Genomic DNA, 9,783 nt, shown 5'->3' on the forward strand with positions numbered 1-9,783 from the left:
ATTACCATTATAGTGTAATATAGATATAGGGCCTATGGACTGGACATGGCAGCCTTCATACATTCTAATGTGTAATCGATCAGCGAGAGCATTCAATTTATTTAAATGAAACGCCTAACGTCAGGTGGGTGGTAAAGATGATTGCATCGACAGCTAAAGCCTCCTTATAGACTTCAGACCCACACAAGCACACATTTGGGATACGTGAGTACAATGGTACCACTTTACACATGACTGCCCTTACACATGACTGTAGTGTGGTCACTTATTGATACTCGCCTGTTGTGTAGAGCGTTAATATGATGCCGGATCAGTGACCAATTTAATGGCGGAACCCCTTTATTCGAAACAATGGTACCACTTTTATGAATAGCCTGTCGCAACTTCTAATCGGCATCAAACGAACAAAAGATTATATAATCTATTGCGACTCTATTTCTATTTAAAACCTCTTTGGTTTATCCTGTATGACCGGATCAGACAAAGGAACTTATTCAAGTTGAGGAAAGAAATACTGTAAGCAAGTTTCAAAATAACCAGGCACCCAGGAGCCATTTACCCAATGGATAACATTTTGGCTCCTGTCCACACCAAAATCATACGAACCAGGCTCTTGTATTTAATATGTAGGCCCTGGTTCACTAGATTATCTCAGGACCAGGAGCTGCTTTTTCCAAATGTGTGGCTCCTGGTCCAGGTCTGCTTCTTTTGAGCCTTTCATGACCTTTTGTTACGGAAAAACCCGAATGTGGGTTATAGAGGATATAAACCCTATTTTTATTAAAAAATAAAAATGTTTTACTAGAAAGGCTTTACTTTTACAACAATCTTGGAATATTTATTTGCAAATAGTAAACAGACTTTTTTTCTAGGCTGTATCTCTCTAAATTCCAGGGACTTATTAGAAGGACAAAACCTTGAAAAGACTTAAAATTCAAATCTAATGGATTTAAATTTTACTCTAATAAAGATTTGAATTTTAAGTCTCTGAAAGGTTTTGTCATTCTAACAAGTCTCTTAGACTTATTTTTAAATCTTAGGAATTTAGAGAGTGGGCATGTCCTCTGTAATAGGCCTACTCCTAATTATTCATCCTCCATCCTAGATTTGGACACCTTTACCAATGTGGATTCGTTCACATCTGCTACATCTAGGGCCTATATACAAGATGATACAAGCCGCGCAGCAATGTATCTATCAACTCTGAACCAGTCATTATCCCCATCTCAAACAATCTTCTCCTATAAAAAGACCAGGTAGTAGGAGAGTAAATGTTAAGTTCTAGGCCTTTGAAAGTCCTTTCAATTAATCTACAGCTATAGAGCACGAATGCCCAAAAAGCAGAGGCCGTGGATAGTTGCCAATCAGACATTATAATTGCCATTCAAACTTGGCTCAAACCATCCATTCTAAGTGGTGAAATGATGCCTCCTGGCAACAACCCCCCAATCAGAAAGGATGGCCATGATGGATGGGGAGGTACTAGGTGTCTTACTTGCCACCAAATCTGATCTCGTCGATGGTGAAATCATGATTGAAGGCAACAGTGAGCTAGTTGTCACCAAAGTTGAGATGGTTAAAGAACAGCCTCTCATCATTTTATCAGCCTACAGACCACCAAAGAACGATCTTGCTTATGCTCAGAATTTGTGTCAGTCCATTCGTCAAGTTGTCTCCTGCAATTCTTCTGCCACCGTTTGGGTTAGAAGAGTTTTAACCTTCCAGATATGGGTTAATGAGACGATCGTCAGCCATCAGTATACTGTAGCAATTAGATAACTGCTTCATCTCTACTTTTAATGACCTTGGTCTCAACCAAATGGTTGACTTCCCAACAAGGCTTACCAACACCTTGGATTTGTTCCTGACACATAGACCAAAACTTAATTGTCAATAAATGTATTCCCCTACCCGGAGTGAGTGACCATGAGATGCATGGCCCTCGCCATATCCGACATTCGTGCGTGGCGGCAAAATCCAGTTCGTCGCCAAATATTGCTTTGAAAAAATCTGACATGAACTGTATCAAGTCAAAGCTGAACGAGTTATGCCCACTTGTTCCACTCTCCCAACTCAGTTGACACACCAGTTACTGACTCATGGACTCAAATCACCACTGAGCTGCACCAAATCTTGGACGCTATTGTTCCATCTAAGTTGTCCACCACCAGATTTAGTCAACCTTGGATTAATCGTCACCTCAAAAGTTTGTCTAGAAGAAAAAAAGCTTACACAAAGGACAGGAAGTCAAAAAAGCAGAGTGATTGGATTCAATACCGTAAAATGGAGTAACTTTGGGCACTTTTCAGAGTTTTTAAACCACTGCTTCCAAACAAAACCAATTATATTTCTAATTAACTCTTTTTTGTGACATTAGGGTTCCCTTCTACACCTTGAAGTTGAAAAAGATTTTTAATAATTTTGTAAGGGTGCCCTAGGGGTTAAAAATGACCTGACCAAAGTTACCCCGCCTTTGGGGCAACTTTGGTCACAGTATTACATTCCACGAAGGAAAAAAAATAAAAAAATTGATCTTCACTGAATATGGGCAAGTTGTTGTTTTTTGTGACATTTGACACCTTACAAAATTAATCAAACACACATCCTTACTCACAAATATCGATTTTTTTTTTTTTTTTTATAAATGTAAAAAAAATGCAGATTTTTGGTCAAAAATCCCGCTTTTTTCGTAAATTTCAAGGAAATTACACATGAGCGACTATTATTTCTTCCAAACATATTTCTTAACAAATTGACACCAAATATGACTAAAAACAATATTGCTGTACGAAAATATGACCATTTAAAAAAATATATTTGACCGACCAAAGTTACCCCGCTGACCGAAGTTACCCCATTTTACGGTACAAAAAACTGAAGAAAACCATGTAAAGGGAAGGATCCCGAGTGAGTGGAAGTCAATAACCCCATCTTTAAAAGGGTGATAATCATAAGCCTGAGAATTACCGGCCAATATCACTCACATCCATTGTTTGCAAAACCATCGAGCACATCATTCACAGCCAAATAATTCATCACCTGGACAACCATGATCTTCTGGCAGAAACCCAATTTGGATTCAGGAAGAGGCGATCCTGCGAGTCACAGCTGTTGTTAACCATCAATGACTTGGCTGAAGGACTTCGTGACAAACACCACATTGATACCATCCTCCTTGATTTCTTGAAAGCTTTCGATCGAGTCCTGCATGAACGCCTTCTCCAGAAGTTTCACCAATATGGAGTCCGTGGTCATCTACACTCTTGGATTCGCGATTTTCTGGCAGGACGTATACCCAACAACCCGGGCCAACAACTCACCATCAAGGGGAAGAAGAGCAGCCTGGCAAACGTTACATCAGGGGTACCCCAGGGTACTGTCTTGGGCCCCTGCTGTTCCTAGTGTTTATAAATGACCTACCAGAGCACGTGTCATCAAGTGTGTGTGCCTTTGCCGACGACTGCCTCCTGTAACCATCGAGTCACAAGATCATATCTCCATTCAGAATGACCCAGTGGCGTGCGCAGCTAAGACGAATTGAAAGTGGGGGAGGGGGGCAGGTTGGTCATTTCCCCCGGAGTCTGTTTAGGAGTGTAAGGTACGGGCGTATGACTGATTCCCCCCCTTCAAGAGTGGGAGAAGAAATGGCTGATGTCCTTCAACGCCGACAAATGTGAAGTCCTGATAATATAAAACAAAAGAAATAACATCCTTGGTAGAACCCAGTATGAAATTCATGGGTCAGCACTGCGTAGGCCTACTGTAGATGAGACCAACTATCTCGGCTTTACCATACATCGCAATCTGAGTTGGAAACCACACGTCAGTAACATCTCTAAGAATAGTAATAGCACCATTGGTTTTTTACGTCGTAATCTGAGGAAGTGTCCACCTAAGGAGCAGGCATTATAAGACTTATTGCGCTAGAGTTTGCTCCCTCGATATGGGACCCGTATACAAAAGATCAGGTGTCCCAGATTGACATGGTCCAAAGACGTTCCGTCTTGTGAAGTCTGACTACAACCAAAGACACAGCGTAACACAGATGCTGGCTAGTCTCCAATAGCAATCCCTGCATGATCGGGCACACATCAGCAAAGTTATCATGCTGTACAGAATCATCCGCGGCCTGGTTGCCATACCAGCTGCTCAACCATATCTTTTCCCATCAAACGAATCAACCAGTTCAAGCAACAGCACTGCAGATCCAATCCTTCCAGCACAACTCCAAGTGCCATCTGCAGTATTTGGAACACGCTACCAGCATCAGTGGTCACAGCCCAGTCCCTGGAGATCTTCAGGACCCGCTTGAAGCACTAACCCTCCGTTAACCAGCTCCGTCAGGCTTTTTACTCGCACTCTCAAGCACCAGTTTTGTTTGGCACCTTTCGCTTATTATTTGTTCCCGTGATCCAGCACCTTTGCACCCCAAGTACGACAATCCTCAAATTGAGGAGGTATCTCATCGTCAGATAGATTGATGAAAGGTTAGGTTTCATCATCATTATCATCATCATCATCAGCCGTCATCATCATCATCATCATCATCATCATCATCATCATCATCAGTCAGGGAGGCTTTCGCCCTTCAGTGGGCTTAAAAGTCCACTGCAGGGCGAAAGCCTCCCTGAGTTGGCACCAAAGATCCTTATGAAACTTGCTATCTCATCCCTCCATCTGACTTTCTGTCTGCCTTGGTGTGGAAGCCCAGCCAAGGCTTCCATTTTGTGACATTCTAAGAATTCTTTGTCCATCTATTATCTATTGATCTTGCAAAATGGCCGGGTAATTCAAGAATGCAGTCCGAGTCCGCCGCTAATGTTCTTGGTAACTTGGCAAGATTATTTGAAATTGATTTTGTGCGGAGGATGTGGGGTGTGCGTATAATGTGCGTTGTACATTTTTTTTGCAGTGAAAGTTGTACAATAATTGTACTTCGGGACAGGACAAAAGTAGGTTGCTGTTTGAGTTCCCATGACTAAAATAGAATAGTTAGAACTATATATTATAAACTTTATATAATTGTGTCTATTTACACGTCCACAGAAAGGGATAACAAGTTGTTGTTGTTGTTGGGTTTTTTGTGCACTTTGGTTCTTTTTTACGTCAAACTTACGTCAAAAATGTGTTAACATTACGGATGTAGTGAAGGTAAGACATGCCGTAAATTATAAATAACATCCCTAACTATAAAAAGATGACTAATGGAAGAAAAGACTCCATCCATGCAGGTACTTTCATTAAGCATCAAAATGCCTGGTCACTATCTTAACGGTCCACTGAAACGGTGTTATTGCAAACTCATGTTATACTGCTGTGAAAACTATAATACGAAAAAATAACATATATGTTGAAGTCAAAAGCACATAAAATAAATGGGGTCACACGGAACTTTTTCGCATCATATAATATATTATACAAAAATATATAAAAATAGTTTGAACTTGGAAGTTTTGGGTTCTTTGTGCTGATTGTGAACTAAATCTGACCCGTGCTAATAAAAGAAGTGAAAACTTATCATGCTTATTGTCATTATTCGGTCTTATGGAAAGCTAGTCATGAATAAAAATGCTGATAATATATGTATATATAATTCATTCTAAATGCTCGCAAACTTGAAATTATCAAATAAAACAGTAAGAATGCTGCAACAGCGCAACAGGACATCCTCTTTGATTTAAACAATTTGGGTTGTCTTTATTTTTTTATTTTTTTAAATTTATTTATTTTTTTTAAATAAAAATATATAAATCGGTGTATCCTTAGCTCTTTTAGATCAATGTGGGGAAATTCTCGTATAGCAAAATTGATGTTGGGCTAAATATGTTAACGGACTGTGCTGCTAAGATCTCATTTGCGATGTCCAACACTGTTGCACATTCCTTATTCCTCTGCAATAACCGATTTCACTTAGGCCAAAAAAAAAATGTTTGTCTAGCTCGCGTGCACATTTGTAAAATCGTGAGTTTTTAGTTTTTCCAAAAAATTCGGTGAAATTCAGATATTTTTCTCCAAATACCATGAAAAATTCGGGGAAAAAATCGCATTTCACATTTGTTTTCAAACCACTCGTGAGCTTTGAGACAAACCATTATTTTTTTTGGCCTTACCATGGTCGTGCATGACTTTGTTATCAATATTATTTGTCATAGAGGCCAATATTTTGGACCAATAACAAAGTATCGTTCATTTATAGACTGCTGGAGATCAGTGATGTAACATCCTTCTTTATTTTGATATCATTTGTTTTGCACATCAGCGTTTTTTCTTTCCTCGACTAATAATAGGCCTATTATTCCTGATTGCCAGGTTTTTCAAGTCGTGTTTATTTACATACTTCCTTGACAACTTACTTTGTTTATACTCTTTAGTATTCCTTTTGTATTAAATCCATGGAAACTCATCAACAATGATTACGAGGAACCGACTTACAATGTCTGTTTCAATGACAAAGCAAGCAAAAGCGAAATAATACGAATTTTGAAACCCTGATTTTAGAAGAAGAAGAAGAAGGAATGGACAAAGTGATTTTGGACCCTCTGGCGTATTAAAGAACCACCATTTGTTAATTTAACTTCTTTTTCTTTAATTTTTTTCACCACATATTCTTAGAAAGATATTTAGAATATATAAAGGTTTTGGGAATAGCTGCTTTAAACTTCAAGAAATTAACCTTTCAAATTGCCCTCCAAGTTCTTTTTGGACCACCCTGTACACAGATCCTGAACACAGATCCTGGAAATACTGGGCAAAAATGGCGAGTTACAATCGTTATCAGTATTTTGTAAGTCATCCTCTGTAAAGTATATAGTATTCTGCTTAATCATGTTAGTCATGTTTACAACATGGTATATGAAAAAAAACCCGGAGGGGGTGGGAAGTGGCACATCAATATAAAATTGTTAGGGCTGGCAATTTCACAGTTTTCATGAGAGCAAAATATTAAAAATATGGGGCCATTGGGTGAAAGCATAATTTTTGGCATTCGGTGAGAGCAAAATGTACAAAATATGGGGCCATGGGGTGGCAGACGGAACGTTTGGATCTAATTATTGGGGGGGCAAAATTGACCTTTTTATAAATTGGGTCTTTGGGTGAGAGCCTCGAAAATTGAATTTCTAGTTCTATATGGCTTCAAATGGCTTTGTTATTTTAAAAGAAGTAACAAAATCAGTCAAATGGATTATGGTCTGTGGGTGACAGATCAAAAGGGAAAATAAGGGGTCTTTGGGTGACAGAGCATGTGATCATTAAAAAAAGGGGTCTTTGGGTGACAGCGGTGCTGAAGGGGGTCTTAACGGCCCTATATACTCGTCACCTCCAAAGTGGGAGTGCCCCGGGGAAAATATTGTCATGCAATACTGAAAATGATAAACTTGAATCCACCACAAGTATTGATGTAGCCCGGTGATGTAGTAAGAGATCGAAGATGTAGAGAATACATACCACAGATCCTGTAGCATCCAAAACGATACACATAAAAACAACAACGAAAACTTTGTACGTAGTAGTGTTCACTCTGCGAAATAGATGTCTGTCCAGTGATAGACTTCTCCGTAGTGCACTTGCCCATTTTGCATACTCTGGCCATTACATTTAAGCATAAAACTCTTGATTTATATTGATTTGTGTGCAACTGATAGATTTTCACATCTGTATCTGATCTTTTCAGTCACCGTACTCACTCTGTTTGTTAGCTTCCAAAGTGTTTTCGTGGTTCGCTATCAATAAACTGGTAGATTCCAAAATCAGAATTGTTCAGTATTAAAGTGAGCCATTATAATTATGCAAGATAATGTTGCATTCAGTTATACTTTTATTGTCACTAATTATCTGATATTTTTAACTCTTTATGACCATTTTACTATTGATTACTTTAATTTTAATAAACATCATCAGTATAATTTTGAGTTCAACGAAATGGGTTCATCATGACTAATAATAACATATGTTTAATAAAATTCGACTATGGCATAGTCTAGTCCATTGATTGTATTTGTATATCTATTTTGTGTTGTATGTGGATGCCAAATCATTACTTCAAATAGCTAAATATATATTTTACTTGTAATGTTTGTGGAAGTAAATATCGATAGTATAAATGCGTGTCGTAGCGTGTTTGTAATTATTTTCAACGGCGTGTCAATTCGGTTTGCTACGTGGTTTCCGTGTGTCAGTGACTGATTTGTTTACTTTATGTATATTAATAATCATGATAATAGTGAGCAGGTCTGAAGTAACTTTTTGACCACGCCGCTGATCAATTGAACACCAACATGACCAACGCACGTTTCAATATAAGGCAAAGAAAGTTGCTTGATTGGCCTCCGACAAAATCTGCAAAAAAGTTGCTGTTTTTTGTGTGTGTTTGTTTTACTGTAGCCTATATATAAAAGAATACCGACCCTTATTTTGGAAATTCCAGAAAAAATTGTTGACATCCTAAGAGTTCCACTATTTGGGCTAATTATAGGCAAACGTGTTTTTGGCTATGACCTTTAAAAAATCTGACTGATCGACCTACCCCATACTAAGGAGGCACACAATCCTGTTCCCCCGAATGACTGCGCCCAACCCCGAAAAGGTTGACCCAATTTTTCTTTACATGGTTTGAAAAAGTGAAGAGCAAAAATAAATAAATACCGGTATATAAATTTTTAAAAAAGCGCTAGCAACCAAAATCAAACATTTCATCTCCAGTTCCCCCGAATGACCATTTTCCCCGACTGATAGGTCAAACTGGAGGCGGGTCGTGTGCACCAGTCCCCCTTGCTCGCGCACGCTACTGACCTACAACCCTTGGAAGAGATATATGGACAATCAAACAACTCTCTGGCCCGGGGAAATGCATGGGACAAATTGCTCTGGCATAGTACATGGCATTGTGTGTTTGGAGTATATTATTTTGCTACAATAGTGGAACCAAAGTCAAATGTATACTGAATTCACAATTTTGGTACAATTTGTATTTTCATGATGGTCCCCTTCAGCGTTAATGCAGTCTAAGCCCAATAGAAATATGTACATGTATATAGGCCTATAACCTTAATTTCATTCGATTCTCATGTGGTTACATATTTCTCAAACAAATTATTTTCATATTTCGTTTGCCGAGAGGAATAAAATGGGACAAGTTACGATTGAATCAGTGCGTTTTGAAAATTAACCTTATGTGTATACCAGATACTTGACATGTGACTTATCTCCTGAACTAAGCATTCTAGCGCAATATGACAATTGATTTTTTTTTAATTCCTAGCAATGAGAGGAACAATTTGAGGAGGTATATTATAATAACGAGATAGAACAAATTTTAAATTTTGGCCCTATTTTGACTTTGACCACTCGAAGGGAGCATAAACAAAAATGGAACAAATTCTAGTTTTATCATTTGAGGTGTAAGGATGCTAAAAAGCATTGGTTCCGCTATAATGTAATGTAGCAAGACAAAATGCTAATTCAAATATCACCACACACATGTAGTGCGGGTCAAATAATCTTAGATTGCGGAATTCTGACCAGGTTTATTTCATTGCCACCTTTTGTTCTATGTAATTAGAAACCTTACTTTAAATAGAAATATTCCCCTTTCCCTTTCAAAGGAAAGACAGAAGGAAAAGGCCTTTCTTAATACTTCATTGCTCGAGTGCAATACACACAATTTCACAAAATACAGGAAATCAATAGCATTAAACGGGTTTCGCTGTAAGAGTGCGTTCATAATGTAAAAATGAGTAAAATAATTAAGTGTTATGGAAAAAAATAATCTGATAAACACTTTTG

This window comes from Amphiura filiformis, chromosome 3, assembly GCF_039555335.1.
Source record: "Amphiura filiformis chromosome 3, Afil_fr2py, whole genome shotgun sequence".
NCBI lineage: Eukaryota > Metazoa > Echinodermata > Ophiuroidea > Amphilepidida > Amphiuridae > Amphiura > Amphiura filiformis.